The sequence below is a fragment of the Pantherophis guttatus genome, chromosome 10 (assembly GCF_059756535.1).
Source record: "Pantherophis guttatus breed Tessera chromosome 10, ASM5975653v1, whole genome shotgun sequence".
NCBI classification, from domain to species: Eukaryota; Metazoa; Chordata; class Lepidosauria; order Squamata; family Colubridae; genus Pantherophis; species Pantherophis guttatus.
In genome coordinates, this window is record NC_142072.1 from 23,151,213 (window position 1) to 23,179,147 (window position 27,935).

Below are 27,935 nucleotides of genomic sequence, written 5' to 3' on the forward strand. Positions count from 1 at the left end.
TGCGCATGTGTGCCAGAAACCCGGAAGAGGAATGGGCAATGCTCCGTGTGCCAGGCAACATGACTCCGCATGCCACTTTGGGCACGTGTGCCATAGGTTTGCCATCACAGATATATGCCATAGGTGTTGGTCAGGGCTGGAAATGACTTAGCAAGAATTATCTAGATTAAAGTCAAATCCTAACGTAAGAGTTTGGAGTTCTGTAACAGTCTACATTCTGTGCAAAGGGGTAGCTGAATTATGTATCTGCATATATTATCCAACAGAGCTGACTTGCATATTTTATTAAGCATAATTCATCTACTTTATGCTAATATACACATACAGTGGGAGTCAGGTTATGCTTTGAACCTCTGGAGACGCTATTCATCTATCCTATTCACTTTTGTAATTTCAGCAAGCATGTACTTTTAAATATATATTGGCAGCCATAAGAGCCAAGAACGTTTTTTTTAAAAAAAATCAGAGTTAAGGTTATTAGGAAACTGAATAATATATAATTTCCCCCTTGAAGCCCCACAGAATTGCGCCACATGCATTATCTAATCTAGCATAATAATGGGCAGGCTTGAATATGATTTTCTTCCGTCTGTTTCCACTTTGGTTATGTGTGTACAGAAAGGCCACTCGATTCCCTGTCATTCTAATCATTCTACATGGGATTAACCAGCCGGTTAATACACAGAAGCTTTTACATTATTTTATCATGATATCCGTTCTTCCTGTTCTCTCATCTTTTCCCTCCCTCATATATCCCCAGTGTCCTTCAGCACAGTATCTTGTATTGATTTTTTTTTTTTTATTGAGCCTTTGAGCATGTAATCAATTAGCAATCCTGGGATGGAGCATTGATCTTGCATTTAAATTGAGTCAAGGTGGTTTGCGAACTGATAGATAATTCTTGGTGCTTTCCTAAATAAACAGCATAGCTGGTGTGTGTATGTGTGTATGTGTGTGTGCCTGCACAGACATCCACATGCAGGCCTTCAAGTCAATGTTGACTCTTTAGGGGCTGCCAGGACCAGATCCTGAAGTTTTCTTGGCAAGATTTCCAGAAGTGGTTTGCACTTGCCTTCTTCCTAGGGCTGAGAGAGCGGGAGTGGCCCACGGTCACTTTGTATCCATAGCATTCACATCAGGGGTGAAATCCAGCAGGTTCTGACAGGTTCTGGAGAACCAGTAGTGGAAATTTTGAGTAGTTTGGAGAACCGGCAAATACCACCTCTGGCTGGCCCCAGAGTGGGGTGGGAATGGAGATTTTGCTATATTCTTCCCCCAGAACTGGGGAGGGAATGGGGATTTTGCAGTATCCTTGCCCCAGGAGTGGGGAGGGAATGGGGATTTTGCTATATTCTTCCCCCAGAACTGGGGAGGGAATGGGGATTTTGCAGTATCCTTGCCCCAGGAGTGGGGAGGGAATGGGGATTTTGCAGTATCCTTCCCCCAGGAGTGGGGAGGGAATGGGGATTTTGCAATATCCTTCCCCTGCCACGCCCACCAAGCCATGCCCACAGAGCCTGTAGGGAAAAATTTTGGATTTCACCCCTGAGAAAGCTATTAGGTGCCAGCAAAGAGATATACCAAAAATTCTCACTGTGTGCTGCCATCTAGTTATTATCCAGATTTTTACAGCTCAGATATGGTATCCCTAGTCTACAGTCAGAGAAAGAGCATAAGTAGGACATCTAGGAGAACTATGTTGGGTAGGTCCATCCCTGTGAGCAGACATGAAGATTACTTAGAGCAGTATCCCCCAACCTTTTAGGCACCAGGTACCAGTTCCATGAGGAAAAGTTTTTCCGTAGACTGGAGGAGGCATGGTTTTGTGTGCTACCTGCATCGCACGGATGGGGCTTTGCTTATTTGTGCAGCCCGGTTTCTGGCATGCTGCGGCCCAGTGCCAGTCTATGGACCGGGGGTTGGGGACCCCTTAGAGAACATGGAGCTGTCCACTAGGCCAGTGAGTGGAAGCAGGATCCACAAATGCCAGGCCACTCAGTGTAGATTCAGTTGTGATTAGATCCCAAGGGAAGGTTACACAAATAACCTTAAAATAACCTTTCTCCGGAGAAAGGCGGCATATAAATTGAACTAACTAACTAACTAAATGAATGAATGAATTAACTCTCTGGCATATTTACAGTTTGGCAGTATAGATAGTCAGGGATGCTTATGCAATATCCTTCCCCTGCCAAGCCCACCAAGCCACGCTCACAGAACCGGTAGTAAAAAATTTGGATTTCACCACTGATTCACAGTCTTCCGATTTCTAGCCTTATGGATTACATATTTATCCTGCATTTATCTGTTGCTTCTGTTACGGTCCTGGGAGTTTGACAACACTGACATTGTACCAGTGAAGGAGCCTCCGACTCTCCATTTTTCATCCTTTACATTAGCATCATCATTCTTGACTTCTTGCTGAGTTGGGGGGTTCCGCTGAAGAACTTTTTGTTTTAACTTGTGCTATATAAAATAATCTTGATATTGCATCATGCTGATTTATATTTTGTACAGGATTGCGGATGGGGGAGTTGCACTTATGCAACCTTGGTGCATTTGGGACTAAACCAAGCTACCTTGCTAGTTTTTGTTAATGCTCTTTAGAGGCCTAGAGGCAATGAAACAGAATCCACTCTCTGAAAAGAATATACTTAGCTGGGCAGATTTGTCCTTGATATATTTTGCCTTTTGCTTTTAATGTTCAAATGTTTGGAATGTCTTTAAAGATACCATATTTTGTTAATTACTTTTAAAAATATTTCAATATATGTTCTTAGGGAGGTTATTATGTCCTTTCAAACTTCAATCCCAGGTACCATACTTTTTGGAGTATAAGACACACCCTTTCCCCCAAAAAAGAGGGTGAAAATCTGAGCGTGTCTTATACTCTGAATGTAGCCCCACCCAGCTTCTCAAATGGAGGTTTCAGAGGCTGAAAAAAGCATCAGAAAAGAAGTTTCAGAAAAGAAGCCTCCAAACAGAGTTTCAGAGGCTTTTTTTCTGAAGCTCTGTTTCGGAGGCTTTCAGAGGTAGAAAAAAAAGCAAAGCACAGAGCTCAAAACCAAGGAACCTGTTGCTAAAATTCCCCTGTGGGAACAGCTGATTGGGGGTATTCCGGGAGGCCAATCCACCTGCCAATCAGCTTTTTTCTTATTTTCCTCCCCAAAAACTAAGGTGCGTCTTATACTCCGAAAAATACGGTACTTATTTGAGCAGAACAGTAGAGTATAAATCAAATAAATAAAGATATTGGATTATAAACCATGTTTCTCAGTTCTAAGCTGCAATTAATCAAATCACATTTGTCTTTATTTGTTTAGTTTGTGTGTGTGTGTGTGTGTGCGCTCACCTTTGAATCAGGGTTAATTGCTGGTGACTGTTCTGAAAAGTCTCTGCAGTTTTATTGGCAAGATTTTCAAAAGCAAGGGCTTTTTCAATGCCACAGGAAAAATAAGTAATAAAGATTAGACCACCTGAAAAGAAAATGAGTAAAAATTGTAAAATATAAGAAAGGTTTGGGCCCACATGGTAATAATTTTGTTCCAAAAATATTAAGAAAATTAATTTTCTTTGCCCATAATGACCTCTTTTGTTCTCTACTAAAACATTTAAGGTGCCGGTAATACAACATATTGGATTCATCCTACTAACTAGCTGAATACCGTACTCCGCTACGAAACTAGGTGATCGGGCTTGATAAATTGACACTTAGAGTTTAAAAATTAATGAGTAATTATGATCGACCTCTCCTCTCCCCTTCTCTCCCTCAGGCTTGCCCCACAGAAGCCTCTCTTCTCTATCCCCTTCTCTCCCTCAGGCTTGCCCCATAGATCCTCTCCTCTCCCCTTCTCTTCCTCAGACTTGGCCTCATAGATCATCTCCTCTCCCCTTCTCTCCCTCAGGCTTGCCCCACAGAAACCTATCCTATCCTCTCCCCTTCTCTCCCTCAGGCTTTCTAGCCCCTTCTCTCCATGAGCTTGCCGCACAGAAGCCTGTGCTATGCTATCCCCTTCTCTCCCTCAGCCTTACCACATGAATCCTCCCCTATTCTATCCCCTTCTCTCCCTCAGGCTTTCTAGCCCCTTCTCTCCATGAGCTTGCCGCACAGAAGCCTGTGCTATGCTATCCCCTTCTCTCCCTCAGCCTTACCACATGAATCCTCCCCTATTCTATCCCCTTCTCTCCCTCAGGCTTTCTAGCCCCTTCTCTCCCTCAGCCTTGCCTCACAGAAGCCTCTCCTATCCTATCCCCTTCTCTCCAATTATTTTCAGATTGGGAGGGGGAGTAGAACGTCTAACTAATTAGCATCAGAGCGTGTTATAATGATACAAGAAATACTAATGCTCTGATGGTCATTTCGAAAAATCTCTTCTTAGTGAGCACCTAGAAGCCAAGAGGAACATACGTGGCAAATTTCAAGTTTGTAGGCTTTACGGTTCTGGAGATTTTGTGATTAATGTGTGAGTGGTTTTCACACACACACACACACACACACACATGTTTTCATATATATATATATATTCAGAATCTGTTTTATTTATTATGATGGAATTTCAGCCTTCTGAGATTTTTACATCGTATCTTGAAGCTTACTTTTATTTCTTTAGTTTGTAATTTCATTTCTGTCGCTACCCACTCATATTCAACTCAACTTAGTACACTGGCTGAACTCATCTGTCATACCATAGTGTGATGTGTAAGCCCAACCCACAGTGTAGTATTTAAGTAGAGACTAAAATAAATTGACCCTAATGTACTGCCAGGAATTCAGCTAATTCCCAAAAGGCTACACTTCTCAGCATTACAGCCCAATTTGTGTGGGAAAAGTGAGAGGACAAAGTGGTCTGTACACCTCCTCAAGCTCTAAAGGAAATATGTAAATCTAACAAGTAAACATATTTTTTTTTAAAAAAATTGCTTAAAGCCAAATCTGATTGCCAATGATCCTTTTAAAAATAACATTTTAATTCATGGGGAGGAGAGGTATGTTCAATAACCTTCATGCTTGATCCAAAAGCTGTAGTAGTGGTGGATTGCCCTGGTTCGGACCGGTTGGCAAGAACTGGTAGTAAAACTGGTGGGAGGCTCCGCCCAGACATCATCAGGAAGCTTCTGTGCATGTGCAGAAGAGTTTGCACTCGCGCAAGCGGCCCCATTGCAAACCAGTAGTAAAGGTAAGTAGAACCCACCCCTGGTTTCCAGTTAGCTACCAAGCCATGTTCATGTGTGGTGCAACAGGTAAGATGTTCGCCTTGGACTGAACAAGAACCTCAGTAATGGAAATGCATTAGGGTCTCTACTAGGCTAATCGTTCTCTCTGTCAATTCAACTTACTCTATGGAGTTCCTGTTATGGGGACAAAATGAAGGGAGATCACTATAAACTTTTCTTGACCTCTTCAAGACAGGCTATATATCTAACAGAAGTCAGACTCCAAAAACCAAAAAACCATGGAGAGTCAGTTTCTTTTGTTGTTCCTCAGCTATAGACACAAATCTTACCAAAGCATAGAATAGAATAGAATAGAATAGAATAGAATAGAATAGAATAGAATAGAATAGAATAGAATGGAATGGAAGGGAAGGGAAGGGAAGGGAAGGGAAGGGAAGGGAGGGGAGGGGAGAGAAGGGAGGGGAGGGGAGGGGAGGGGAGGGAAGGGAAGGGAAGGGAAGGGAAGGGAAGGGAGGGGCGGGGAGGGGAGAGAATTGGTGCATATGTTCTCAATGGACATAAAAAGACAAGATACGTTCATCAAGAATCATAAGGTACAACACTTAATGATAGTCATAGGGTACAAATAAGCAATCAGGAAACAATACCAATATAAATCGTAAGGATACCAGCAACAAGGTTATAGTCATACAGTCATAAGTGGGAGGAGATGGGTGGTGGGAACGATGAGAAGTTTAATAGTAGTGCAGACTTAGTGAATAGTTTGACAGTGTTGAGGGAATTATTTGTTCAGCAGTGATGGCGTTCGGGAAAAAACTGTTCTTGTGTCTAGTTGTTCTGGTGTGCAGTGCTCTGTAGCATTGTTTTGAGGGTAGGAGTTGAAACAGTTTATGTCCAGGATGCGAGGGGTCTGTAGATATTTTCCCAGCCCTCTTTTTGACTCGTGCAGTATGCAGGTCCTCCATGGAAGGCAGGTTGGTAGCCATTGTTTTTTCTGCAGTTGTAATTATCCTCTGATAATGTGTCTGTCTTGTTGGGTTGCAGAACCAAAGGAACTGTTTGCATCATTGTTACAATCCTGAGAACTTCTAGGGAGGAACTGACTTGAGCCTCTTCCTCCCAACCAAACTGTCTAAATTTCACTTTCTCTTAGTCCTCTGGAATGCAGCCCTTCCCTCCTAGGAATAAAATAAATAAATAAATTTTGGGAATAAAGCTAGCAAGAGCTAAATTGCATCAATGGCTTCCCAGCCAGGGAGTCCTCTCCCAAAGTTGTTTTGGTAAGTCATTGGCACTTTTAGGATAAGAGATTAATTCTCTTATCCTAAATCTTAATTCTCTGTAGTTCTTATGGGTTCCTTTCTTGTTGTTGCTCATTAAGGCTTGATAATATTTCCATAGAAGTCTTCGTAGTTCCCTTGAAATGCCTCTGATGTGCCCTCATAATGCATTCATGATTTCAAATAAGAGAGGAATGCCAGATGGTGTGTGAACATCTCAACAAATTAGGTTATCTTTTATCAAGCATCCTTGATCTTCCTGGCTTCCATAGCAAACTCCTTCCCTACCACTGTATATTCTATCTCAGTGAATTGAACTGAGAAGAGTTGCTGACAAAAAGTCTGCTAAAGCAGACTTTCACCTCTCGTTGCCTCATGTACCAATGTTCCCTAAGGCAATGGGAATGGTACAGTGGTGAAATCAGTGGTGAACCAGTTTGCTACTGGTTCACTGGCCACATATGCGCCCCATGCGCCAAATGTGCCCTGCGCACATGCATGCGCAGTACCACCAAACACCAGCTTTTTACCTTTTAAAAGGTAAAAATAAAGGCTCTGACGAACACAGCTGTGCCATGCGATTGTCTGAGCCTTTTTTTTTTTTTTTTTACCTTTTAGAAGCATTTTTTTACTACCCGCTCGGGCGAATAGGTAGTAAAAAAATGCTTTGAAAAAATAATTTTAAAAAAGGCTCTGAAGATCGTGTGGCACAGCTGTGATCATCGGAGCCTCTTTTTTTACTTTTTCAAAGCATTTTTTACTACCTATTCACCCAAACCGGTAGTAAAAAAAAAATGCCTAAAAAGTAAAAAAAAAAAAAAAGTTCCGACGATCACGTGTCGCTCAGCTGATCGTTGGAATTTTTTTTAATTTTACTTTTTAAAGCATTTTTAACTACCGGTTTCAGAGAACCGGTAGTAAAAAAAAAGCTAAATAAGTTAAAAAAAAAAAAGTTCCGACCATCATGCGTTGCTCAGCTGATTGTCGGAACTTTTTTTTTTTTTTTACATTTTTTACTACCGGTTCGGGTGAATTGGCTTGAACCTGTAGCATTTCACCCTTGGAACAGTAATCCTACATCCTGGGAGAGCATGGGGCTTGGGGAGGCCTCATTTGCCATCAGCCTCTTTCTTTTTTCCTGTAAATGGACTATTTGCAAAGCTCAAGGAAGGGTTGGTAACTATCCCTTTGCACTGTTATAAAGCATTGGCATTTTGCTCTGTGCTTAGAAACAGTTGCTACTGTCGGCAGTAGTGGGAGCATCAATTATTGACTGCCACCTGCAGCCCATTAGAGGGAGAGTTGCCCAGAGAATCCTTGCTCTGTTTTGGAAAGTAGGATCATGTCATTTGCACATCCTCTTCTGAATATGTGTAGCTACTAAGATCGTGATCACATTTCTTCAGATCATTTGCTTGCTCCAATTATCCTTGTTCGGCTCTCCTGGTAGAAGCTTGGAAATCGTAGGAAGGCAAGTGGGATTCTAGTCTTGAAGTACCCCCCCCCTTTCTTTTTTCCTGTGATCTAGAAGGAAAGTTGCCATGCTCAAGTGCACCTCCGGAAAGAATTTCTATGGAAATGGTATCCAAATGACTTGATCCGCCACCCCAAATTCTTTTTATAATGGCTTCTTTAGCAAGTGCATCATAGTCACAGCACTGATAAACTATCCCAAGAAAAGCCAGGAAGGATATCTCTGTGAGGCAGATGGGTGCTTTTGAAATTGGATAAATAAATAAAGAACGCCAGATTGGGCTCCCATATTTGGGACAGAGAACTTCTGTAGCAGGAGTCCATTTCTAATGAACACTGGTGGGATGCTGACTTTCAGAAGTAGACTAGAATAACAGAGTTGGAACAGACCTTGGAGGGCTTCTAATCTAACCTCTTGCTCAAGCAGGAGAGTATATATCATTTCAGACAAATGCTGTCCAGTCTCTTTTTAAAAACCTCCAGTAATGGAGCACTGCAACTTCTGAAGGCAAACTTGTTCCACTGATTAATTGTTCTCACAGTTAGGAAATTTCTTCTTAGTTCTAGGTTGCTTCTCACCTTGATTAGTTTCCATCCATTGCTTCTTATCTTGCCTTCTGGGCCTTTGGAAAATAAATTGACCCCCTCTTCTTTGTGGCAGCTCCTCAAATATTGGAACACTGCTATCATGTCACCCCAATCCTTCTTTTCTCTAGACTAGCCATACCCAGTTCTTGCAGCCATTTTGACTATCATTAAGTGTTGTACCTTATGATTCTTGATGAACGTATCTTTTATTTTATGTACACTGAGAGCATATGCACCAAGACAAATTCCTTGTGTGTCCAATCACACTTGGCCAAAAAAGAATTCTATTCTATTCTATTCTATTCTATTCTATTCTATTCTATTCTATTCTATTCTATTCTATTCTATTCTATTCTATTCTATTCTATTCTATTCTATTCGTTCCTATCACCCATCTCCTCTCACTTATGACTGTTTGACTGTAACCTTGTTGTTGGTATCCTTATGATTTATATTGACTGTTTCCCTATGACTATCATTAAGTGTTGTACCTTATGATTCTTGATGAACGTTATCTTTTCTTTTATGTACTGAGAGCATATGCACCAAGACAAATTCCTTGTGTGTCCAATCACACTTAGCCAATAAAGAATTATGTTCTGTTCTGTTCTATTCTAATGTATAGGTAGTCCTTGTTTATCAACCACAATTGGGATCAGTGACTCAGCCATTAAGCATAGCAATCAATAAGTGAAACTGTGATTGTACTCATGATCTTAGCTTTACAGACTGTGAAGGTCATAAATGTGAAGTTGGGTCACAAAGTTACTTTTCATTACTTGTCTAGTTCTCACTTCCCATATCCCCATATCTCCACAGAGAAAATGACAGACAAGTAAAAATGCTAACCAGAGACACAATTGCAGGCTGCCATCTGCAACTATTTATCTAGCTGGCATTTTTGTAACTAAAACTAGCATGTGAAGGTAGACAAAATGGCAGAAGGAAGATAGCTTTCATCAGTCAATTAGTTATAGTTTAGAATTGGGTGAGCTTTTTGTGACTTAATTGGTTTTGGATCATCCCTTTGGGAGAAAAAAATGATGACTTCATTTATCCTTCTGGATAAATATATAGCAAATAAAGATAGCAAATAAAGATATTCTCAGGGCTTGTTCTTTAAAAATCTTTAAATATCTTTATTTGCTATATTTACATACATAGAATATAGAATAGAATAGAATAGAATAGAATAGAATAGAATAGAATAGAATAGAATAGAATAGAATAGAATAGAATAGAATAGAATAGAATAGAATTTTTATTGGCCAAGTATGATTGGATACACAAGGAGTTTGTCTCCGGTGCATAAGCTCTCGGTGTACATAAAATAAAAGGTATGTTCGTCAAGAATCATAAGGTACAACACTTAATGATAGTCTTAGGGTACAAATAAGCAATCAAATCATATTATGAAACAGTAAATATAAATTGTAAGGATACAAGTAACAAAATTATATTCATACATATACAGCACCGTAAATGAAAGTATCTCAAAGCAGTTTAGAGTAAAAACAGCAATTAATAAAATAGTAAAAAAAAAAAAAAAAATGAAACATGCAGAAAAAGGAGAGAAAAAACTCTGAATAAAAATATTTTGGCCTTGAGTACATTCTGTTCAGAAGGAATAAAGTGAATCAAGCTTTCAGAAGCAAGTACTAAAAATACATAAAATAAGACCTTTAATAACTGTCCTTCCTGAAAAAGTAAAACATAATAAAGCTAATTAATTCTAATGCACATATGTGTTTATTGAAAGTAGAGCAGTGATGAAATTCATTTTTTTTTTACTACCGGTTCTGTGGGCGTGCCTTGGTGGGCGTGGCATGGCTTGGAGGGCATGGCAGGGGAAGGATCCTGCAAAATCTCCACTCCCATCCCACTCCTGGGGAAAGATATTGCAAAATCTCCATTCCCACCCCACTCTGGGGCCAGCCAGAGGTGGTATTTGCCAGTTCTCCAAACTACTCAAAATTTCCGCTATCAGTTTTCCAGAACCTGTCAGAGCCTGCTGAATTTCACCCCTGAAGTAGAGCTTTTTGGAGAACCACAGTGACAGCCGACACTGAATTTCAGAAGAGTAAGATCACATCAGCACATGATAGTTCTGGACAATAAACAAGCTGGTTGCCAGCTTCTGAAGAATGTCAGGTTCTAATTTATTTATTCAATTTCCATAGCCACCCGTCTCAGTCAATGACTCTGGGCAGCTTACAATTTAAAAAATATACAGGATGTACTACCGTTAAATAGAAACATTAGAAAAATATATAAATTATAAAAAGCATCCAAATAAATATACTTATGTACACAGTTGGAACCATTGCTGTAGTAGAAATATGACATGCAGACTTCCTGTGTTATTGTTTCATATTCTATGTCTCTGAAAGACAAGTAAGATTCAAAAGTAGGAAGCCTTATTCTGTAAAAATTACTGGAGCTGGTATTGCTATCCCTAGGGATTTTTTGAGAACCGAAATCTCTCTTGCGTGGCAAGGGGACTGAGAAGAAGGTATTTACTTCATTGGGTGTAACCAATGCTAATTGTGATTGTGATGTCTCCCTCATCTTCAGCAGGTGGTGGACTTTGGTAAGCTTGGCTGATTTCAGAAAATAAACAAAGTTGGCCCTGGATTGATTGATTGATTGATTTACTTACTTACTTACTTACTTACTTTACTTACTTACTTACTTACTTACTTACTTACTTACTTACTTACTTTACTTACTTACTTACTTACTTACTTACTTACTTACTTACTTACTTACTTATTTACTTATTTATTTATTTATCAACAAGTACAAGGAAACAAGTAACAATATAGACATAGACATGGACACATGAAAAAAAATGGTACAAATAAAAGGATATAAATAGGCAAAACATAACCATAAAGACATAAAATGAGTACATATAAATGGGGACAGTAGGATAGAGACGATAGACACACTGGTGCGCTTATGCACACCCCCTTAGGGACCTCTTAAGAAACGTGAAAGGTCCACAGTATACAGTTTAAGGTAAAGGTAAAAGGTATGGGGGATTAGCAAGACTAACAACAGGATCAGGTAGAGTGTTCCAGACATTGACTACTCTATTGCAGAAGTTATATTTCTTACAATCAAGATTAGAGCGAATTACATTGAGTTTGAATCTATTGATAGCCCTTGTGTTATTACGGTTGATGTTAAAGTACTCATTAACAAATAGGACGTTATGGTAGATAATCTTGTGTACTAAGCTTAGGTTGGAATGTAGACGGAATGTAGACGGCATAGAACTAAGGAGAAATTTCCTAACAGTTAGAACAATTAATAGGTGGAACAACTTGCCTGCAGAAGTTGTGAATGCTCCAACACTGGAAGTTTTTAAGAAGATGTTGGATAACCATTTGCCTGAAGTGGTATAGGGTTTCCTGCCTGGGTAGGGGGTTGGACTAGAAGACCTCCAAGGTCCCTTCCAATTCTGTTATTCTATTCTAGTTCAAGGCTATCCAGGCCTAAAATTTCAAGCCTGGTGGTATAGGGAATTTCATTTTGAGCAGAGGATTTGAGTACTCTTCTAGTAAAATATCTCTGGACCCTCTCTATTGTATTGATGTCTGAAATATAGTGAGGGTTCCAGGCAGGTGAGCAGTATTCAAGGATAGGTCTTTGCAAAGATTTTGTATGCCCTAATTTGAAGTATAGCGTTACGAGAGAGAAAACTTCATAAAATAAGGTTGACAACTCTTATGCAATGATGTTACAGTGAGCTCCAGGGCTCAGATCTTTTGAAATGAGTACTCCTAGTCCTCCTTATACTTATATTTATACTTAGGTGAGGGACCATCTGGTTATTCCAAAATTATGGGATGGTCTGCAAAATAAATAAATAAATAATCTAGGAGAAGATAGTGATAATCTTCTTCTGTAATCCTGCCATGAAAATTATATAAATGCAGTCACCATGGAAAGCCAACATATACCTGCCATTAACATTAAAAGTAAGTTACCAAGTGTAGCTGGGCAGATGTCTTCCATCATTAGCAACCTGGAAAAAGGATGTATCTAGAGTGTAACACAGAGCACATCCTTAGAGACTCAGAAGCAGAATAAAATTTCCTCTGGAGAATACAAAGGCCACAGAGGTTTATGTGCTCAGAATATTAGTTCCATCCTAATGGCTTGGTTAACATACCGTATTTTCCGGCGTATAAGATGACTTTTTAACACTTGAAAATCTTCTCAAAAGTCGGGGGTCGTCTTATACGCCGGGTGTCGTTCTCCTGTAACCAGGCAGACCAGCCCGAAAGGCTCTAACGAGCCTTAAATGGCTCTGGCGATCCCAGCTCTGACGATCCCAGCTGAGTTCCCTGCAACTCAGCTGGGATCGCCAGAAACCATGTAAAAGGAAAAAAGTTTTTTCCCTTTTACTCTGAGGATCCCAGCTCTGAGGATCCCAGCTGAGTTCCCTCCAACTCAGCTGGGATCGCCAGAACCATGGCTCTGACGGTCCCAGCTCTGACGGTCGATCCCACCCCAGCTGAGTTCCCTGCAACTCAGCTGGGATGGCCAGAGCCATGTAAAAGGGAAAAAGTTTTCCCCCTCCAGCTTGCTTACCTCAGCTGCTAGTCGCAACGCTTGCCTTGCTTTGCTTGCCTGAATCTATTCAGGCAAGCAAGCAACTCCCTGCCTGCAATCAAGCAAGGAGGGAGTTGTGGACTTCAACTCCCAGAATTCCTCAGCCAGCAAAGTAAAGCTGGCTGAGGAATTCTGGGAGTTGAAGTCTACAAGTCTTAAAGTTGCCAAGGTTGGAGACCCCTGTTCTATTGGGTAAGTTTTTTTCCCCTTTGGGAGCTTTAAAAAAAATAGTCAATTGGGGTTTTTTTAGTTGTTCTTTTTTAGAGCCATTTAAAGTTTAGGAAGTTTTAAATTTAGCTTTCATATAAAAATAAAAATAAAATAAAATAAAATAATATTTGTGCAGCTTTCTGAGATTTAGTGTGTTTCTGTAGTGTTTCACTCCAACTACACAAACACACAAAATCTCACAAAGCTATATGTGGAATTTGGTGTGTGTAAAGTGTGAAAGTTGGTTTTTTGGACTTTTTGTGGCTGTGTGAGGTTCCTGCTTGTTGCAGGGGCCATTTTGGGTCTAGCACAGCTGCTTTTACATTGTGGGTGAGCCAGTTGTGTTGTGTTGTGTGTGTTTAGAGTGTGAAAGTTTTTTGGGGGGGGGCTTTTTGTGGCTGTGTGAGGTTCCTGCTTGTTACAGGGGCCATTTTGGGTCTAGCACAGCTCTTTTACATTGTAGGTGAGCCAGTTGATGTTTTTTAATTTTTATTTGGTGTGCATTGGAAGAGGGGCAGTCTTATATGGTGAGTATAGCCCAAACCCTATATTTTAACAGGAAAAGTTGGGGGTCGTTTTATACGCCCAGTCGTCTTATACGCCGGAAAATACGGTAATTTCACTTTTCTCTAATGGAGAGAAATATGTGACATTTAGGGAAGTACAATTTACTTTAGTGGCATAGAAGCAATACAAAATCTACTGCAAGGGATATATTCCTTTAGCTCTTTCACTGCATGTAGGTACTATTACCATATGATGTATGGTAAATATAAATATATGGGCATCCTGCAAAGGTCCTGTTTGTTTGACTGCTGAGAAATTTATGAAATCTATGTAATTTTCTGTTGTGTATACTTGAAATGATTAAGATGGGGTTCAGAGGTGGTATTCAGCTGGTTCTGACCGGTTCTGGCGAATCCGTAGCGGAAATTTTGAGTAGTTCGGAGAACCAGCAAATACCACCTCTGGCTGGCCCTGCCCCCGATCTATTCTCTGCCTACCGAGTCCCAGCTGATCAGAGTCCCAGCTGATCAGTTGGATCTTCTTTTGTTGCCCTGCACAGAAGAACGGAGCTGTAAAGCAGGTTAGGGGGGTGGGGAGGGTATGGAGATTTTACAGTATCCTTCCCCTGGAGTGGGGTGGAAATGGAGATTTTACAGTATCCTTCCCCCTTGGAGTGGGGTGGAAATGGAGATTTTACAGTATCCTTCCCTCTTAAGAGTCGGTTGGAAATGGAGGTTTTACACTATCCTTCCCCTGGAGTGGAATGGAAATGGAGATTTTGCAGTAATCTCCTTGCCATGCCCACCAAGCCGCACTCACCAAACCACGCCCACAGAACCCGTAGTAAAAAAATTTGAATCCCACCACTGATGTGGTTGATAGTAGTTCAGTCTTCTCCAATGTTGCATCTCCTCCAGACCTGGTAGAGTTACAGTTCTCAAAATTCCCAATCAACTTTGGTATGCCAGCATTTCTAGATGATAGGAATACTTCATATAGCACAATATTGAAATAATAATTATTATATATCTTGTGGTTAGCACATTGTATTAAACCACAAACTAATCAAAAAAGCTGGGTTCACATAATTAATATATTAATCTGCTACTCTCTTCCAAGTTTTGTGGTCTGGATGATGATTATGTTAATGATGATGGTGATGATATCAAGAAAACTGTAATTTATGTTTATTTATGACCATGATTTGCTCAATTTATCCAGCTATTTAGGTTTGCATTTCCACTAAACCGTAAATTAGACAATCAGATTTTAATCTAGCATAGAGAAATCAGTATGATTCTCTTTTAGGTCCTGCAGAGTTTTGATGTCATCAATTGAGATAACTTTGTACATTGGGGATTGTTGGAGAAATGTAGCTATCTTGTGTGAACTTTCTGTTCCTCTTAACAAAACTGTTTTTAAGAGGTAACAATGCTTGGCCCCATGCATGGTATGTCTACTATGTGTCTCGTGGGTTCTCCAGCACTGAGACAGACATTTAGAAATTGGGAATATAGTGTTCCTAGCAGTGGTGAAATCCAATTTTTTTACTACCGGTTCTGTGGGCGTGGCTTTGTGGGCGTGGCAGGGGAAGGATACTGCAGAATCTCCATTCCCACCCCACTCCAGGAGATGGATATTGCAAAATCTCCATTCCCACCCCACTCCAGGGGAAGGATATTGCAAAATCCCCATTCCCTCCCCACTCCTGGGGGAAGGGTATTGCAAAATCCCTATTCCCACCCCACTCTGGGGCCAGCCAGAGGTGGCATTTGCCGGTTCTCTGAACTACTCAAAATTTCCACTATTGGTTCTCTGGAACCTGTCAGAACCTGCTGGATTTCACCCCTGGTCCCTAGTCTTATTGAAAAACTTTCTTTTGTCATCAATCAGATTGAGAAGTGGAAATGATTGAGATCACATACTTTGGTCATTGGGAGGACAGAATATTGGACTAGATCAGGGGTGGGTTCTGCTTACCTTTACTAACCGGTTCGCAACAGGACCGCGCACGAGCTTCTGCGCATGTGCAAAAACTTCCTGATGACGTCAGGGTTGGTAGGCGGAGCCTTCCACCAGTTTTAGTACCGGTTCCATAGAACTGGTCCGAACCTGGGGCAACCCACCATTGGACTAGATGTGTCAGATCCACCAGGGCATTCCCCGTGTTATTGGATTCTTAAGTTGTTGTGGCCCGCCAGTGGCCTGCACGGATTGTTGCTGATCCTGATGACAAGGAGGCTTGTATGGTGTTGTGCCAGCAGCCTGTGTAGCTGGCGCGCGAGTCGGACAGCGAGGAGGCTGAAGAAGATGTGGTGCTAGAGGCAGGGATTCAGCCAGGGCCTTCAGAACCTCCAGAGGCTCCTTTAAGTGAAAAGGATGAAGTGGAGGAGCCTATTCTCAATGCACGAGCACGCAGAGCTGCCAAAAGGCAGGAGTGGTTCCTCAGGAAGAGGTCTCCTCGAGAGTAAGGCTTGGGACTAATTGGCCACTCTCTTAGCCTATTTAAGAATGCACACAGCTTGTAAAAAGCTGCAGGAAACAACGTACGTTCAATCGTTCGCTGATCATTGAGTTTGGATTTTCTCTGCAAACATTGCTTCTGGGCTTTCTGACAACTCTAGTAAGACTCTATCTTATCTGTGGAATTTCTGGCAGGTTGTTAAGAACGTTTTATTAACAGCCTGCATTTGCAAAAGACTGCGTTTTGAAGTAAACTGAGTTTTGTTCAGAGTTTGTGTGCGCTGCGTTCTTTGGGATCCGTAACTGGGGCAGAACAAAAGTATGTTGCATAAATACTCTGTTTAGATATATCAGAAATAATTTTTATTAGGACTGGAAGCATTTAGCTACAATGATCCATGTTCTGTTAAACAAGTTATTACAATGATGGCGAACCTTTTTGGCACCGAGTGCCCAAACTGGAACATGCACGCATGTGTGCTCGTGCGTGGACTGGAGTGCCAAAAACCAGCTGGGCAATGAGCATGCGAATAGTCTAGGTCTGCATAAGTCAGCTGGTTTTTGCGTGAAGACCAAACCAAAAGAGCAGCTGGCAATGGCACGTGTGCCCACAGAGAGGGCTCTGTGTGCCACCTCTGGCCCGCATGCCATAGGTTCGCCATCACGGAGCTATTACATTGGAACTATTTTTGAAGAAGTCCAGAATTTCATATTAACACACAATGTAACATTAAGTGTTCCACTCACTGAAATTTGGCCTTTTTTCAGGATGCTTATTTACCTATAGAATAGTATTCCCCAAGATGGCACCCTTCAATCCCTGTGTGTTGAACTATAATTGCCAACTGCTGTTAGGAAAGATTGGGCTGCGTGGACATATTGTGTTAAGGCGTGCCTGGTTGTGTTCAATTCATCACTGAATTTTAGGGTTGCAATCTCTTGATAGAGATAGAGCCGCGGTGGCGCAGTGGTTAGAATGCAATACTGCAGGCTATTTTTGCTGATTGCCAGCTGACTGCAATTTAACAGTTCAAATCTCACCAGGCTCAGGGTTGACTCAGCCTTCCATCCTTCTGAGGTTGGTAAAATGAGGACCCAGATTGTTGGGGGCAAGAGGCTGACTCTGTGAAGCGCTTAGAGAGGGCTGTAAAGCACTGTGAAGCAGTATATAAGTCTAAATCAGGGGTGAAATCCGGCAGGTTCTGACAGGTTCTGGAGAACCGGTAGTGGAAAATTTGAGCAGTTTGGAGAACTGGCAAATACCGCCTCTGGCTGGCCCCAGAATGGGCTGGGAATGGAGATTTTGCAGTATCCTTCCCCCAGGAGTGGGGAGGGAGTAGGGATTTTGCAGTATCCTTCAGTGTTGTGTTCTACTTACCTTTACTACTGGTTAGCATCATGCCCGCACATGCTCTTCTGCGCATATGCAGATCTCTTATGATGATGTCTGGGTCTGTGGGCGGAGCCTCCCACTGGTTTTACTACCAGTTCTTGTGAACCGGTCCGAACCGGGACAACCCTCCACCGGGGCAACCCTGGAGTGGGATGGGAATGGAGATTTTGCAGTATCCTTCCCGTGGAGTGGTGTGGGAATGGAGATTTGGCAGTATCCTTCCCCTGCCATGCCCACCAAGCCACGCCCACCAAGGCACACCATGCCCGCCAAGCCACCCCCACAGAATCAGTAGTAAAAAAATTGGGATTTCACCACTGGTCTAAATGCTATTGCTATGTACAATAATTGTGCTTTACGATGGGCAGCCATACAAATCTTTAAAATAATAAGATGTAGGTTGAGGATCTCACAGATCCAAGCATGTTGTCCACCCATTTGAGCCCAGCCTTGGAGATCTGTACTTGTCACAGCCCAAAAAGTTGAAAACATTTATTGGCCGTTAACTATGTAAAATATGCATTATCTCCTTAAAATGATCTGCCCTAACTTCATAGAGACAGTTGCTTATAACACTTGAGGATTAAACATTTCATTTCTATAAACTTGTGTATACCCTTGTATTTATCCACATATAAACATGTGTTTGTTTGTTTTATTCAGTTAAAAGGAACTGCAATATTTTTCCAACAATAAATTAAAGCTAAGTTCATAAAATTAGGAGAAATTCATCAATGAAAAACTGTTAATTTTTAAAAGGGATTTTTAAATTAAAGTTCCAAGAAGAAAGGGGACAATTATTCTGAAAAGGCCAGCTGGCTTCTGTTCATTAAAAACTGGTTCTGATGTTGTTGAATGTTGTGGTATGATTTCCACAAAGGAGCTTTCATTGAAATAAGAGTCAGAACTGAATATTGACACTTAATTGGTTTTTTTTTTTAATTAAAAAAGAAAGAAAGCAAGCTGTGATCTACGTTGGATTTGAGTCATCTTCATTTTGATTTTGGCTAACATTGAATAGTCATTGTTTTTACTATCATTTGATTAAGACATTTATCAGCTCCCATGTTAGATGGGTCTGTGAGGGACTCTCCAAAAGTAAAGATTGTGGCTACAACCATGTGATGAAAGCCCCTTACATTGTACTCAGGGGTGAAATCCAGGAGGTTTTGACAGGTTCTTGAGAACCGGTAGTGGAAATTTTGAGCAGTTTGTAGAACCAGTAGCGGAAATTTTGAGCAGTTCGGAGAACCGGTAGCGGAAATTTTGAGCAGTTTGGAGAACCGGTAGCGGAAATTTTAAGCAATTTGGAGAACTGGTAGAGGAAATTTTGAGCAGTTTGGGGAAACGGTAGCGAAATTTTGAGCAGTTCGGAGAACCAGTATGAGGAAATTTTGAGCAGTTCGGAGAACTGGTAGTGGAAATTTTGAGCAGTTCGGAGAACCAGTAGTGGAAATTTTAAGCAGTTTGGAGAACCAATATGTGGAAATTTTGAGCAGTTCGGAGAACCAATATGCGGAAATTTTGAGCAGTTTGGAGAACCAGTAGCGGAAATTTTGAGCAGTTTGGAGAATCGGTAGCGGAAATTTTGAGCAGTTCAGAGAACTGGTAGCGGAAACTTTAAGCAGTTCAGAGAACCGGTATGCGGAAATTTTGAGCAGTTCGGAGAAATGGCAAATACCACCCTGGCTGGCCCCAGAGTGGGGTGGGAATGAAGATTTTTCAATATCCTTCCCCTGCCATGCCCACCAAGCCACACCCACCAAGCCACACCACGTCCACCAAGCCACACCCACAGAACTGGTAGTAAAAAAAAATTGGATTTCACCACTGATTGTACTGTATGTAAAAAAAGTGGTGGGTTTTTGACTATGAGATTGTAGCTACCATTTCAACATTTTAACCCCCTCCATGGAGACATTCCCTACTCTGATATTTTACTTTCTTTTACTTTTAGCACAAGTTTTATTGGCTTTGTCCACCCATGTATTGAACCATAGTTTCATTACCATGATTTATTAACTATGTAAGCTAGTCAGTTACTAATAGTCCTAGAAAAGTCAGACATGCATGTGTTTGGCAGGCATTGCAATGGTCTAAATTTCTGCCTGCAGCAGAAGCACTTAATACAGTGATAAAATTCAATTTTTTTTACTACTGGTTCTGTGGGCGTGGCTTGGTGGGCGTTGTCTGGCTTGGTGGGTGTGGCAGGGGAAGGATATTGCAAAATCTCCATTCCCACCCCACTCTGGGGCCAGCCAGAGGTGGTATTTGCCGGTTCTCCGAACTACTCAAAATTTCTGCTACCGGTTCTCCAGAACCTGTCAGAACCTGTTGGATTTCACCCCTGACTTAATACTTTTTGAAAACCAATTTACATCTCCAAAGAATATTCAGGACTTCTTCAAACAATGTGATGATTCTAAATTCAGCCATAGGTTTTCTTCCTCCTCACTTTTTTTCTAATCTGCTATCTTGACACAGAGTTCTTGAGTTGCATACACTCTCGGGCCAATTTGATCGGTTTTAAGAACAATTTTGTCAAAGAAGGTGGCACCATCCAAGCAGATGTAGTTGATCTTGAAAAGTTAGAAAGAGCAGACCTGATTGGTGTATGGATAGACAACTATCAGGAATTCCTAAGAGCAGGTTAAAAAAAAAATATCCCAGAAATAAATAATGGCAAACAATGTCTGTATCATTCCCAAGAAAATGACACAAAAATGTCTTTGTGATAGTATGTGGGAATGACCTTGGGAGATAGGGCAAAGAGATGCTACCTATAAGGAATGTTAAAAGACAACATAGCCAGTGGTGAAATCCAACTTTTTTTTACTACCGGTTCTGTGGGCGTGGCTTGGTAGGCGTGGTGTGGTGTGGCTTGATGGGCATGGTTTGGTGGGCGTGACAGGGGAAGTATACTGCAAAATCCCCATTCCCTTCCCACTCCTGGGGGAAGGATATTGCAAAATCTCCATTCCCTCCCCACTCTGGGGCCAGCCAGAGGTGGTATTTGCTGGTTCTCCGAACTGTTCAAAATTTCCTCTACTGGTTCTCCAGAACCTGTTAGAACCTGCTGGATTTTACCCCTGAACATAGTCCTTAGCTAGATAGTGAGTGGGGCAAGAGGCTCAAAGGGACTGTCCCCAACTTCTCAGGCTAGAAATGAGGTGGTAGGAGATTTGTATGATTAGACTTGATGTCAGCCTTCCCCATTATACCAGACAGGAAACACAACCAGATTAGCTAATTCTGCTCGATGGTAAAGCTACATTAACACAATCTTGCAAGTCTGAAAGTACAAGTATCCGACCATCACCTTTAAAATCTGAGAAATTAGGGAGGTTCATTTCTGAGTTTCTTTCCTTGTCTGTTATGCAGTTGCAAGATATGCCCTCTCTTATCTCATAATTCCCTAGGCAGCACCTCCCCCTCCCTGCCCTGCTCCATCTCCCAAAGTCATTCCCACATACACTTATCATATCATCAGATTCAAGCTGGAATCTACTTTACTTAACAGAAAGGCATTATCCAACTAAAATTTTCCCCTTAATAAACCAAAGCACTTATAATTGCTTTGAAAATAACTGTTGTTATAGTTCTAAAGAGAAACTGTAAGAACACCAACGGAAAAATAATATTGCCTCTCCATCTACTTAGATCCCCTGTCAATTCCAGTTCCTACTCTTACTGACTTTACAGGGAAATGCTACAGCTACTGGCCAAACATCTGGAATGATTGAGTTCAGGGAAATCTTTTCTAGGCCCTTTTGATAATTCGAGTTGTTTCAAGAATCTCATTGGGCTGTAATTAGAATAATTTTCAACTAGCAGCTGTTATGGCCCCAATACACGTCTGCCTGTGTTTTTGCAATATATTTATCTTTGTTGAAAACCACAGAGATGACCTTGAAGAAGGAATGCATCAGTTAGGAAAACATAAATTACGTCCAGGAAAAGTAGAAAATGTTAGAAAGAAACTCCGCCATGATTCCCTCTAGTACAGGGGTCAGCAACTTGTGGCTCTGGAGCTGCATGTGGCTCTTTCATCCCTCTGCTGCGGCTCCCTGTTGCTGGCCAGCTCCATAATTGATAGGGCTTTCAGTTAGGACAGGTAGAGGAAAAAGGATGCCACGCTAGGTGGAGACTCTATGGTGGGGAAACTGGACTTCCGGTCAGCAGAGGAAAAAGGACGCCATGCTAGGAGGAGACTCTCTGGTGGGGAAACTGGACTTCCGGTCAGCAGAGGAAAAAGGACACCATGCTAGGAGGAAACTATGATGGGAGAACCAGACTTCCGGTCAGCTCCAGAATTGAACAGCGGCTTCTGGTTAGGACTTTTGTGGCTCCTTGAGTGTTTAAGGTTGCTGACTTCTGCTCTAGTAGAACAGGGAAGGAAGGAACAATGCTATGAAACTTTCGAGATTCTTTTACTGTAGCGTTTATCAAATAGAGTCCCAGTATTTCATGTGGGCTCTGTTTCCTGGTCTGGCCTTTTGTCCTGTGATTGACCAGCATCTTTAATTAATACTGGGGAGAGAGGCTGATTAGACAAGCTGGCTCTTCCTGATTACTTTCGCAAGTTGCGAGATAACAAACATTTTGCTCTAGCTTCTGTTCAATCACGTCTGATTCTTGGAGATTGTCTGCACAGGTCTCTGCAGTATTTTGGCAAGATTTGAGAAGTGCCTCCTTTCCTATGACAGAGAGAAAAATACTGGCTCAAGGTCACTCAGCTGGCTTTGTACTTACAATTGGACTACAACTCAACAGTCTCCACATTTCTACCCTGATGCCGTAATGTGTCTCAATTAGATAATTATTTCCCTCTTAATTCAAACCTCTCTTTGCTGATGCCTCAGCTGAGCAGCTCTGGGGGTGCAGGGGGGAAAGAAAGTTTGCAGGGCCATACAACTTGCTCAATGAAAACAACCCCCTTGTGAGTAAAATTTGTGTATTTTTAACATTTATATAACTAGAGAATTCTGGAGACTGCTCCTGCTGCTTGTGCTCTCCGTAGCAATAGGGAAGGGACCCCTGGTGCTGTAATTAGTGGAAACAATTTAAATAAACATGATGCTGTTTGATTCAGCCCTGGCACCTCCTTTAATGTTCTCCTGCGCAGTATCCATCTTGCCACTTCTAAATTAGCTGGCAACACAGGAGTTTCAGACAACACCTATTTCAAAACTTATTTCAGTTGTCTTACCACAGTTAAATAATAGATATTCTGAGGAAATCTGAGTTAAACAGGGAGCATTTTTCCTTCTAGAGTTGAAGGCAACTGTTCTGCACACTGTTCATAACACACTCAGGCTCCAAGCATTTAAAAGATGACATCCTTCTGTTCGATCCAAATATTTAATATCTATCTACAGAGCGGCTCCTCTTGATGGCAGCTTTTCTGGCATTCTCTTTTTCAACCTTCTCTAACTTGGCCTTCAACTCACAACTAACTATTGGGTATGTTTGTCATCATGACCTAGAAGGCAATAAGTCACCTGAATAATGGATGACAAATGTTAACTCAAACATTTGGGGCAATTAGCTGTTCTCTTTTCATCTGCTTTCCATTGAGGACCTGTATACTGCACGAGTCAAAAAGAGGGCTGTGAAAATATTTACAGACCCTTCGCATCCTGGACATAAACTGTTTCAATTCTTACCCTCAAAATGATGCTATAGAGCCCTGCACACCAGAACAACTAGATACAAGGACAGTTTTTTCCCAAACGCCATCACTCTGCTAAACAAATAATTCCCTCAACACTGTCAAACTATTCACTAAGTCTGCATTACTATTACTCTTCTCATCGTTCCTATCACCCATCTCCTCCCACTTAAGACTGTATGACTGTAACCTTGTTGCTGGTATCCTTAAGATTTATATTGACTGTTTCCCTATGACCTATGTACCTTATGATTCTTGATGAACGTATCTTTTCTTTTATGTACACTGAGAGCATATGCACCAAGATAAATTCCTTGTGTGTCCAATCACACTTGGCCAATAAAATTCTATTCTATTCTATTCTATTCTATTCTATTCTATTCTATTCTATTCTATTCTATTCTATTCTATTATTAAATTCCTGGACAAAGCTGCTGATGAGAGAATTCTGTATTTGCAAATAAATATAGAAAACGGAGCAATGTACTTTATTCACTACCGAGCCATAAACATTAATGAACATAGTTGCTTTCCAGATGTGGCAGATTCTGAATATTTTGGGATAGCCTTATGGATCAACCTTGGGGTTTGAGGGACCATTTTGCTTCCAATTCTTTGGCACTAGCTCCATTATTAGAAGAATGCAATCTTCTAAAATCACCAAGCGCTCAGCATCTTAAGTTTCAGCTTATAACTGCATTGCCCCTGAGGGAGGATAGACTCAGCCATTCAGAATCCAGAAAAGCAAGAGTAGCACCAAACTAAGAATGTCTCCAATTTAGCAAGGGCCTAATCCCTAGCAATTGATATGCAATGCTACATCCCCTTGGAATATATTGCTAATTACTATATTGCTATTATGAACTGGCCATCCCACAGAGCCCGGTCTTTCAGGATCATAGGTTATTAAACAGGCTTATGTGCTCCAAAAATAGAACTATAATGAATAACCATACAATGTGTTAACTAATAATTTTAGACTAATGGTATAAGGTTAATCAAATAATAAGTACCTAACAGTTTATGGGGAAGATAGCACAAAGGATTTTCAAAGCTTGCAGGCAGAGCAATCAAATAAGAAGTAGTAATCATCCATGAGAATTTAGCACTTTGTTCAATTCAGTAAGAGAATAGCAGGAGTTGAGAGAGTACTGTAGCACACTGGGCTCAATGAGGTGGAGTTGAAAGCATGGGGCAAAATAGGGAAAGGTTCAAAGGAGTGATTCATTTTCTATCATTTCTACATTTTCTGCAGAAGGAAGAAAGAGAAACATAGAGCAGATCAGCACTTTTCTTCCTGTCTCACCACTGATCTAGACCACTCCCTGCTTCAGGGGTGAAATCCAGGTTCTGGAGAACTGGTAGCAGAAATTTGACCTAGAAATTTGACTCTTTTGGGTTCCGGCATACCAGCCAGCTGGTCTTCACATGCGCGGGTGCACCAGAAACTGGAACAGCAGCCACCCGGCGTGCATGTGCACTGGCCACCTGGCCTCCCGGTTTCTGGTGTGCATGCACGCTCAAAGACCAGCTGGCCAGGTGCGCATGCACGCACCAGAAACCCAAAGATCATCTTCCCAGCATGCACATGTGCACTGAGCGGCTGCTCTTTCAGTTTCTGGTACGCATGTATTCATTTTGGCATTCGGTGCTGAAAAGGTTCGCCAACACTGTCTTAGAAGATGTATTCTGTGTTTCAAGTCCATGAAGCTACCAGGAGCTGAACTCAACTCAGAGGCAATTTACTATATCATAAAGTGTAAGGGTAAAGTGTAAGTGCTTGTTAACTAATACACCTAAAACATCATTTTGTAGTGTGCACTGCAAAGTTAACAGGTTTTGCTGGCACCTCTCAATAGCGTAGAGCTTTGCTGGCCCTCAAACATGCAGAAGTGACAGACTACTACAAGTAACCCAAATTAATTCTTCGTTTCCCTTTATCTTCCTACCTGTGCTTCTCTTCACTTGATCCTCCTCCTTTATTTGCTCTAATAGCTTTGTGTTAATAGAAGCAGCTTGTACAAGGAAGATAACCTGTGACAAGCAGAGGTTCCAATGTTCTTTCCCGAATAGTAAATGTTTTCAGCTTTACTGACAAGGGCTTTTTAAAATTATTTATTTTTTAATTGTTGCATGGGTGGGTGGGTTATTCCTCTGCATTCTAAAAGTGTTGCCTGCTACTACCGTAGTACTTATGAAAGGGGTAAACCAAGATGTTTTGAGAAAAAAGCCAATTTACATTTGCAGTATATTTCAAAGAGGGGTAAAAACCTGGGCAAAATCCTAAAGGGTGAAATGTGTTCATTCTTATATATATTTAGCAATGAGCATCTGCCAATGTTCTGTCTTTCATTGCACAAGCTAACTTCCTTTGTAAGGAAAAGAAAGACCAACCCTTCATATAAGGTGACCAGATTTTAACATTGGTAAAGAGGGACATTGTGGGCGTGGCTTATTTTGTGGGCGTGGCTAGCTGGTCATGTGACTGGGTGGGCGTGGCTAGCTGGTCATGTGACCGGGTGGCCATGGCTATGTCTATAGGGTAAGGTGAACAGATTTTAACATTGGTAAGAAGGACGCCATTGTGGGCGTGGCTTATTGTGTGGGCGTGGCTTGGAGGCCATGTGACTGGGTGGGCGTGGCTACCTGGTCATGTGACCGGTTGGCCATGGCTATGTGTATAGGGACTACTCAGAGGGCTGAAAAGTCATTTCTGACAGGTCCTCACACTTTTGACTGGTCCTCACACTTATGACCATCCTCACATTTATGCCCGTGCAGCATTCTTAACAACCATGTCACTCATTTCACAACTGCTTCTCTTCAACAAGGTGACAAGATAGGGCAAAAATGTAAAATGTGAGGACAGTCGTAAGTTCGAGGACTGGTCAAAAGTGTGAGGACCAGTCAAAAATAACTTTTTCAGCCCTCTGAGTAGTCCATATGCACAAAAGGACTAACCAGAGGGCTGAAAAAAGTCATTTCTGACAGGTCCTCGCACTTTTGACTGGTCCTCACACTTATGACCATCCTCACATTTATGCCCGTGCAGCATTCTTAACAACCATGTCACTCATTTCACAACTGCTTCTCTTCAACATGGTGACAAGATAGGGCAAAAATGTAAAATGTGAGGACAGTCGTAAGTTCGAGGACTGGTCAAAAGTGTGAGGACCAGTCAAAAATAACTTTTTCAGCCCTCTGAGTAGTCCATATGCACAAAAGGACTAACCAGAGAGCTGAAAAAAGTCATTTCTGACAGGTCCTCGCACTTTTGACTGGTCCTCACACTTATGACCATCCTCACATTTATGCCCATGCAGCATTCTTAACAACCATGTCACTCATTTCACAACTGCTTCTCTTCACCATGATGACAAGATAGGGCAAAAATGTAAAATGTGAGGACAGTCATAAGTTCGAGGACTGGTCAAAAGTGTGAGGACCAGTCAAAAATAACTTTTTCAGCCCTCTGAGTAGTCCATATGCATTAAAGGATACAGCAATAGAGAGGGATGAAGGAATGGAAATTAGAGTAGGAGTGAGGGTAAGAGAGGGAGGAAGAGAGGAGGAGAAGGAGAAAGAAAGAGGAAGTAGGGAGGAGAAAAAGAGGGTGGGGGGAAGAGAAAGTAAGAAGGAAAGAAAAGAGAGAGGTGGTAGGTTTGAGGAGAAAGATTGCTGTACAATAAAAAAGATGAAAAGGAAGAAAGCCAACCCCAAGCAAATATAAAGATATTAAGATAAAGAATGAATTGTTAAACTTTAAAGAATAAAAGAGAACAAATATGAATAAATAGCAATAATTAGAAACACACATACAAACATACAATGTATTTTCTTTGAACAGAATATTTGGCTGGTTCACAAATTTAAACAGCGTTTAGTCATTTCAATTAAATTTACAATTTCTATATTTCCTTTTTGCCATATTTATTCCTCATCTATTTTTTAAAAAAACCAATATTACCCTTCATCCTCATCTCTAATCTTAATCAAATTCAATTTTTCCCTTCTATTCTATATTATACCCCTTCCCATTGTCATCTATTTTTATATCCATCCTCACATTGGTTAATTATGTAATTATGTAATACAGTTGTTTAATACAAATTCAACATTTTAATATAAATCAATTAGTTATATAACTATCTTTTTTGTATATTAATCAATATGAACATGAATATTCCAATTATTTCCATGCAATCCAATTTCTTACAAATCAATTAATTATATTTACCAATAATAATAAACCAAATAATTTCTCCCATATATTCCTCCGAACCACAACTTAACCATTTCTGCTTTCAACACAATATACAATTAATAGTATCTCAATTATTACAATTCCCTAGTTAAATACAGCTTTTTTTCCTTTGTGTTTTAAAATCTTGAACTCTCCTCCTAAATTTCCCATTGTTTGCAGTTTTTCACCTACCTTTTTTGGGGAGGAAAAATAAAAATAAAAATAAATCTCTCTCTGCCTCATTTTGTCACGCTGCACCAAAGACCCTGGTTTCGGTTTCGTTTCTGAAGCTTAGCTAGGGGGGAAAAA

At 41.0% G+C, this 27,935-nt stretch overlaps 1 protein-coding gene across 2 annotated transcripts in view; it reads left to right on the forward strand.

Annotated features, from left to right (window-relative positions):
• The window catches only part of CSMD2 (CUB and Sushi multiple domains 2), an 822,245-nt gene that overhangs the window by 246,343 nt on the left and 547,967 nt on the right, over positions 1-27,935 (forward strand). The gene's annotated exons all lie outside the window — the stretch shown is intronic.